This window comes from Herpailurus yagouaroundi, unplaced genomic scaffold (genome assembly GCF_014898765.1).
Source record: "Herpailurus yagouaroundi ecotype Mexico unplaced genomic scaffold, PumYag 77, whole genome shotgun sequence".
In the NCBI taxonomy this organism is placed as follows: Eukaryota; Metazoa; Chordata; class Mammalia; order Carnivora; family Felidae; genus Herpailurus; species Herpailurus yagouaroundi.
Window position 1 is genome coordinate 23,021,787 of NW_024412388.1, and position 7,315 is coordinate 23,029,101.

The following is a 7,315-nucleotide window of genomic DNA, read 5'->3' on the forward strand; positions in this document are numbered from 1 at the left end:
CCCCTCACCTCCTCCCACCAAGCCCGCTGCCCTGCCCTTAGGGGAACTGCCTTGCGCTTCTCTCAGTCATGTGGCCAGAATGACCCACCCCCAGCTCCAGGGGTGGGGCCTGGTTGGCTAACGTAGTCTGGCCCCGCCCATCCTGCCAGTACCTGATTGGCTCAGGAAAGGGCAAGTGACCCAGCTCAGGCCAATGACAGGCCAGATATTTGCCAGGGGTTCTGGGAAAGGGCTCCTCCCCTCTCCTCCAAGGGAGCTCCCAGATACTTGTGCCCTTTCCTTCTGGTTCCAGGGAGGGAAGGTGGCGGAGGCCAGGGGTGAAGACGACATGGGGAGGAGGCAGAGAGGAGAGAATGTTGGAGAAACTGGGTCTGGGTAGACCTACCCCTGCTGTTCTCGGCTGAGCCCGAAAATCCTTGTTTGCTTAGCTTGTTTGTTGTTACTTTCTGGTGAAAGTTTCCTCGCTGGGGCCGGGCATTTCTGGAGGACAGCATTGGGTGGAGCTGAAAAGGAGGGGCCCGCGGGTGCCTGGACCTGGATGGGGCGGGGTTGACCAAATCCCTTCCTTTGGATTCCACCTCCAGGTACAGTTCTTATCATGAGTGAAGCTGTTTCCCCAGGAAACATCTCCTGACCCCTAACACTGGCAGGGCGCTGGTATGGCAAGTCCTGGTGGGACAGGCCAGCATCAGCAGTCCTGGGTTCTATTCTAACCCATCCTCTGTCGGACTGTCAGGCCCAGTGGAACCACACACCCTCTCTGGGCCTCCATTGGTGATTCATCCGCCAGCCCCCAGACGGAGCTCCCCAAGGGCAGGGTGTTTTCCAAGCCGGCCCTGCAGCCCTAAGAGCAGGTGTCCGTGGGGCTGTTGACCAGTCGGTGTAGGAGTTGCATTTTCCCGCCCTAACCTCCCACGGTCAGGACCGTGTGTGACGCTGACAGGGACCAGCTGCTCTTCCTGTGTCCACCCCCAAGAGCCTCCTGGAGCCCCCAGCCCCGTGTTGGCCCAGCAGGAAGAGATGTAACAGGAGAACTAGCATGCAGGCCGCATGGCGGAGGCCTCAGTTCACAATAGAGTCTCTAGTGCTTTGGAAGGCGCACTGAGCCACAATTATACTGCAGGGTGAGAAAAATCCCCCCCACCCCCACCCCCAGAGCTCAGCCATGTACTTTTTAGCTGCAGCTGACCTGGGCAGCCAAGCTCTGGGATTCTCTGCTCGGTCCGCTCATTAGTGGGGGTGGAGAAGGAAGTCATAATGAGGGCCCATGCCTGGGGACGAGACTCAAAGAATGAAATAAATCAGTGGAGGCCAACCCAGAATTCTTCCCTTAAAATAGCAGAGCCACCGCTCTGCCCTGCTCGGGGGCATGGGCTGCATCAGAGTGCGGGACACATGTCTGTATTCACAGGCCGGAGCAGGGAGGCCAGGCACGGGGAGATGGTGGCTCTGGGTCATCTCAGGTGCCTCAGCAGGAAGTAGGCAGAGCGCAGAAGGGGAGGGCTCCAAGCGGGGTGCGGTGGCCTTGGGAGGGTTATAAGGGTAAGAAGAGTCGTCACGGAACATTCCATTACTCATTCCTTCGTTTATTCACTGTCTCGCCTCACCAGCACAGAAATTTCCGGTTGCTGGTGAGGAAGGTGGCCACAAACAGAGAATCCCACGAAAATATATAATGGCCCAGTTGTAATAAGGATCATGAAAGCAAGTATAGAGGATTGGAAGATGTTAAGGCAGACATAATCGACATGTATTGTGCGTGTATCTCAAGCCTCACAGTAAGCCAGCAAGGAAGGGGCGATCACAGGAAGCTGAGGCTCAGAGAAGTTTCGCAACTTGCCCAAGGCCACCCAGCTTACAAGTGGCGATGTTGGGACCCCTGACAAGTTAGGTCTGTGTTCCTAGGACCACACAGGAGCGCCCCTCTCTCTTGCACCCCAGCCCCCGCCCCAGGAGAGGGTAAGTCCGCGGTGGAGAAGTCCACAGTACCTCCTAACAGGATCGGACCTGGGGACTCTGACTTGGCCCTGAGAGTGATGTTCTTCTGCATGAGACCCAGTCTGGAGCTGTATTTGCCATCTAGAGAAACTGTCCCAACTCAGCGGCCCCAAAGCATCAAAAGAAGGTGGGCCTGTTAGGGTAGGCTTTGCTTTCTGGCTGCGGGGAGTCGTGCGGCTCACTCAGTGACCAGTCCCCTGGAGGCAGGAAAATCGTAGAGCCCAGCCTCCAAAGAGCAGATTGTCGGTCTTCCGTAGCCGAATTCCAGAACGGCTTTCAAGGAAGAGAAAGTGTCGTTGGGTTTGTCTCCTGCCTCTATCTCTTACTAGCTGGTTGATCTCGGGCAAATGACCCAACCTCTCTGAGCCTCTTTCCCCTCCTATGTGAAGACTCGCTCATCACCAATATGGAGCCTGGCTATGGGGCACAGCATCACGGGTTTCCCCGCCCCCTTCACTTTCAGCTAGACCCCGTGGAGCCTGGTTTTCCCATCTCTGCCCCTCTGCTGAGCCGTTCTAGAGCCCCTACCCATGGTGAGTCAAAGCAGTGAACGGAATCCAGGCTGAGATAAAACTAACTGGAGAGTGGGGAGGGGCCCCACAGTGACGGACCTCTAGCTGGTTGTCCTGGGAACCTGCATGGATGCTCGTGGGGACACGATAGGCTCATTCCCGTTGTGGGCTGGGGGACCCAAATGGCATTCGCGGTGTGGGCTAATGCAGGGGTGGGGAGATAGGGGAAGGATAAGTCAAGAAAGGGACAGATTGGAGGTGATTCGCTGAGTGTTGTGTCCACAGAGTCAAGGCCGGACAACCTTTCCTACCAGCTCCAGCCCCATCTTACAGACGGGGAAACTGAGACTCGGCAGGGGGACAGGACTCGCCCGGACCGTGCTCCCCGTTGGGGCAGAGCTGGCACCAGCAGCTGAGGGCCCCCCACCTCTCACTGCAGCCTCCTAAGGGTGGATCCACACTCCCAGCTGGCGATACTCAGCTCCCATCTCCGGGTGCTTCCGGGCACCCAGCCCCGCACTAAGGGGTTTTGCTGGCATTTGCTCACGGGGTTCTCTTTTGACCCGCCAGGAAGGGCGTGGAGACGACAGGGTGTTTGAGGCCGGATGTGAGTGGCAGGCAGACACGGAGTCTTCGAAGGGGCGGAGGAGGTGAAACTCACAGCCCCACCTCGCGGCTTCACTGGCGGAGCCGGGAGTTCAAGTTCATGACAGACCTCATCTTGTCCCTCCTCACACCAGCCTCCAAAGGCGAGGATTGCCCTCACTATCGTGCAGATGAGGGAACTGAGGCCCGTGACACTTGTGCGACTTGAGGCCAGCCAGCTGATTCCCTGTCTGAGCTGGGGTGCTTGGCTCAGGCCAGGCTCTCTGCCAGGTGTGTGGCTTGTGTGTGTTAACTCAGTCCACACAACCACCTAATCCAGGAGGGACTGTCATGATCCCCATGGTACCGATGAGCAAACACCAGCACAGGGAGGTTCAGCAACTGCCCCAAGGTCACAGAGCTTGTCAGCGACAGAGCCGAGCATCAACCCCGGCGCCACCCGATGTCAGAGCCGATGCTTCAGCCAAGGGGCAGCAAAGCTGCCTCAGAAGCTGGTAAATGATGGAGCAGGGCTCGGACCGCTGGCAGCCTGACTCCAGAGCTCCCACCCTCTCTACCACCAGACGCGAGGGACGGAGGAGAGAGGCCCAAGCCTGGGCCCCAGCCAGAGCCGGACGTGCTGTGGCAGGCATCCAACTTCCGGCCCGGCCAACGCTTTGGAGAAGGGCCAGAGGCAGGGGAAGGCCCCCGATCAAGGCCTTCCCAGAGCTGGTCCTCAGGCACCCCCGGGGCAGGGACCAGCCTCAACCTGCTGAGGGGAGGAAGACAGTCCAGTCTCCCCAACCCGTCCCAGAACAAGGAATCAGACTCTCCTGCGGTGGGGCTCAGAGATCTGCGGTTCCGAGAGCCTCACGCGTGATTCTGAAGCAGCCTTCAGACCCCAGCTACCACCTGGGGACCCGTGGCCAGAGTCCAGCTTAGAAAGTCTGGGGTATCAGACCCTATAGAGAAAAGTGACAACAACAGCCACACGTTGTATGCGCCAGGAACATAGCCTGTCCTCCCGCAAGCCTCATCTCCTCACAGTGACCCATGAATGAAGGGGACTCTTGCCAACCCATTTTTCAGATGAGGGAACTGACGATCAGAGAAGGAAGAACCTGCCTGGGTCACCCAGCCGGTGAGGGAGAGCTGGGACTCACACTAAGCCTGGTCTTAGGCTTTCCTCCCTTTGTCCCTCCTTCCCTCCTCCCCTCTCTGCAGGAGGGCCTGGGGTGGCACTGAGAGAGGGAGGGGGCTCCCACCCAGAGAACTCAGGAAGCAGCTTTTGCCCCTCCTTCTCCATCCAGCTGAGGCCCACCCCCTCTCCCGCGGTGAGATCATCTCTGCTTCATTCACCGCTCATCCCATTCGTCAAGCTAATAATTAGAAGGTTCTGCTCCTTTGATAATCTCTCTTCAGAAAAAAAAAAAAAATGGGGCTGGGTCAAGGGTAGAGGTGGAAGACAGAGGCCCCATCCCGTGCAAGCCACCCACACTGTGTGCTAGGAGACATCTCCGGAGAGGGCTCTGCTCTGTGTCCTCATCTGTAAAACTAACTGGGAAGGGACTGTGAGTACCTCTGTGGTGTCTGAGATCTGAGGGTGAGGCTGAGAGGAAGGGGGTGCCGGGGGCAGGTGGGGACATAGGGAAGGGAGTCAGGGGCACGCTCAGAGAAGCCCGGGGCTTGTGCAACCCTGGGGAGCCTCAGTGAGAGAGAAGGAGACACAGACTCCGAAGCAGGCTCCGAGCCATCAGCACAGAGCCCGACGCAGGGCCCGAACCCACGAACCGCGAGATCATGACCTGAGCCGAAGTTGGCCGCTTAACCGACTGAGCCACCCAGGTGCCCCTCGTGATGGTTTTTTTTATTTATTTTTTTACGTGGGCTCCACGCCCAGCACGGAGCCCAACGAGGGGCTTGAACTCACGACCCTGAGATCAAGACCTGAGCTGAGATCAAGAGTCGGACACTCGACCGACCGAGCCTGGCACCCCTTCTCGATTGTTGTAATATGAAATAAAGGGCATTTTGTTTTTCCTGAACATGGAGCGAAGTGGACACCCTAGAAGATGTCTCAGTCCTCTGTTCTGCCTCCTGGCCTCACCCGGGAATGCTGAGCCGTGAGCGGTGGAGCGAGGAGGGGCGTTTTCCGAGGGCGTCGCCTTTACTCCAAGATCTAGGAAAATGCCCGTTATTTTGTATTCAACATACCATGGATAAGTCCTAGAGGATAAAGTTGCATGGTTTTGAAATATCATTCAATTGGGAAGTTCGAACAACAGCCGGTGGCTGGTGGCTTCAGTCTCTGCCTCCTGACACCCTGGGGACACAGAAGCCCTCCCTCCACATGAGGGGTGTCCCAGGGGAATCATCTGGGAATCCCTGCTTTTCAGGAAATGAAGGCGCAGGAAAAAGAGGAGGGCTGTGATTTGCTCTAATGGGGGGGGGGGCGGGGGAGGGGGGAGGGTTCAGACACCTGTCCCCGAAGAGGGGCTGGAGGTGGGGACACTAGAAACCCAACAGGAAGCTGTGGCAATAACACAGGTGAGGGAAGAGAGGGGTCTGGGAGCAGGAGGGGACAGAGGGGACCCAGGAAAGGGGAGGGAAGGATATTCTGTAGAAGAGCCTCTGCACTTAGGGAGGGAGGACTGTAGGGCTAGGGGAGGGAGGAGTCCAGTCTGCATGGGGGGGGGTTTAGCCCCCAGTGTCAGCTGTGGGCGAGGCAGCCAAGTTCAGGATCACAGGAAGAAGGGCGAGTATTTATTCTGCAGAGAAGGGGAGGGTCGGGGAGGGGGCAAGGCCCTCATTGGTGTGAGCGCCCATTTTTACTCAACAAGGACAGATGGTGCTGAGGAAATAGAAAGGGAAATGTTCTACGAGGCCAGTATTAACCTGATACCAACAGTTGCCGTAAAGAAAACTATAGAACAGTATCCTTCATGACCCCACGTGGCCAGTGCCCGTCGCCCCCTCGCCCATCTACATAATGGTCACCCCCCCGTCTCCACATGTGACCGTCATTTACTCGTGGTTGACCTTGACATTTCTTCCAGATTGTTCTATCGAAGCTAACGCTTGCCTTCGACTTATCGTCACGATAATCGTTATCATCACCATTGGACTGTGAACCCCCGACCGAACTCTCCCCTGGAACGGCTGTTACTTACAAATAATTCCTGTTCTCACTAACATCGTGACAAGGAGACAGATGCAACCTGTTCGGGCTCGGTGGTCTGGGAATCCGTACTGCTGCAGCACCCCACGCACAACCCCTTTGCCCTCCGGTCCCCACGGTCCGGTCCACAGGGCGGGCTCCACAGCCCCTCCCTGAAGGAGGGGAAACCCTGCGTGGGTTTTGCCGCTGCCTTGCTGGCTGCTGCATGCTGGGAACTTGCCGACATCACCATCCGGACAGTGTTCACGGCAACCCAGGGTTCGGACCGGCCAGCGAGTTGACCAGAATCCTGCAAATACTGAGTGACGAGCCAGCCGTTGGCCTCGGGTCTTTCCGATTCCAGAGCCCACGTTTTTCACCGACATATGGGGCCAGAAGTGCTCCCTCTTCCGTTCCTCCTCTCTCCTCCCCAGCTCTTTGCCCACAGCCCAGCACCGCCAGGGCCCCTTGGACAGGCATCTGAGATGCCGTGTCACTTGCTGGGACTGTGAGAGGAACCTGGCTTTGGAGACGCCCCGACCTCATGCACCCGCGCCCCCAGGATCCGTAGTCCACCCCTGGTTTGGGAACCACCTGTCTGGGGATGACACACGGATGTTCCCTTCACTTCTAGCAGCTCAGACGTGCACCCAGGGTTAACCCTGAGCATCACCTGCTGCAGATGTGTGAGTGACGATCACGCTGTGCCCGGGGTTACTGTCACACGTTTGTTCCAAGGAGCATCTCTTCTGGGCGTCTGTGACCCTCACAGCATCCTGAGAAGTAGAGCCTCACTTAGGCCCCTTGAACGGGGAAAACAGGCTCACAGTGATTTTTGAAGCCAGAGGACTCCAGAGTTCCTTCAGCTTCTCGTTGACAGATAAAGAAGCTGAAACCCAGAGAGCAGTGACCAGAGAGTGTGGGGCCGAGCTGGCACCAGATCCCGGGCTCCCTCGGTCCCCAGGCCGGTGCCTAAACAGAATGGCAGGCATCCCACAGGCCAGTCCCGGATGTTGGTGGTTTTTTGTTTGGTTTTGTTCTTTAGCTTCAGCAGGTTCCCAGC

The 7,315-nt window shown here is 57.5% G+C and overlaps 1 long non-coding RNA gene across 1 annotated transcript; it reads left to right on the forward strand.

The window, feature by feature from the left end:
* The first annotated feature begins 426 nt into the window (after positions 1–426).
* LOC121024915 (uncharacterized) lies at positions 427–7,297 on the forward strand. The gene is made up of 3 exons (XR_005787871.1): positions 427–584; positions 2,462–2,531; positions 6,152–7,297. It is a non-coding gene; the product is annotated as an uncharacterized LOC121024915 (long non-coding RNA).
* The last annotated feature ends 18 nt before the right edge of the window (positions 7,298–7,315 follow it).